The following is a 744-nucleotide window of genomic DNA, read 5'->3' as shown; positions in this document are numbered from 1 at the left end:
TGACTTCTTTCAACTTACAAAACACACACACACACACACACACACACACACACACACACACACACTATATATATATATATATATATATACTACTACAATGACTCATAGATTTCCTAACAAAGACTCTTGAATTTCCCAACAACATTTATGCATCTACATATTCATGTATTAGACTACTCAAACAACTAAATAATCTTCTCAATTCCCAAGATAATTCAATTAAGTTTATTTTCAACAACCATAAAAAAAGTAATACCAAACTGTCCACAAATAAAACAACAAAATAGGAGTACGTTCTTGCGTAAGCCAAGGAAGATATATGGTGCTTGTGCTGCACCTTTGATAACCTGAGACTCCAACGCGTAGAAGATTTAATTTCTTCAACGCATTCATGGTGATGGAGTGCTATCAACATGAAAAAAGATGACTCATCCATAAAAGAGAGAAGGCTCCCCTTTTTCCACTTTATGGAGCACTTGAACATTTCTTCCTATTTTTTGAACTGTCTTGTCTCAACACAAACACACATGTTCTCATCACTACGCTTCAGTTCATTACTTTCACAAAAACTAGAGACAGCATCCACAAGGCACCAACTTGTACAACTTTCACCAATCAGAAATTAAATAGAAGAAATTTAAAATTTAAGCTATTAAAGCCATACTTAATTTAACCCCTAGAATCTATGCTGCCTTTCTCATAACAATTTTGAGTACTGCTCTGATTACAAATCAGTTCTGACGT

This window comes from Asparagus officinalis, chromosome 2 (assembly GCF_001876935.1).
Source record: "Asparagus officinalis chromosome 2, Aspof.V1, whole genome shotgun sequence".
Taxonomy (NCBI): domain Eukaryota; kingdom Viridiplantae; phylum Streptophyta; class Magnoliopsida; order Asparagales; family Asparagaceae; genus Asparagus; species Asparagus officinalis.
This window is presented reverse-complemented; position numbering follows the sequence as displayed.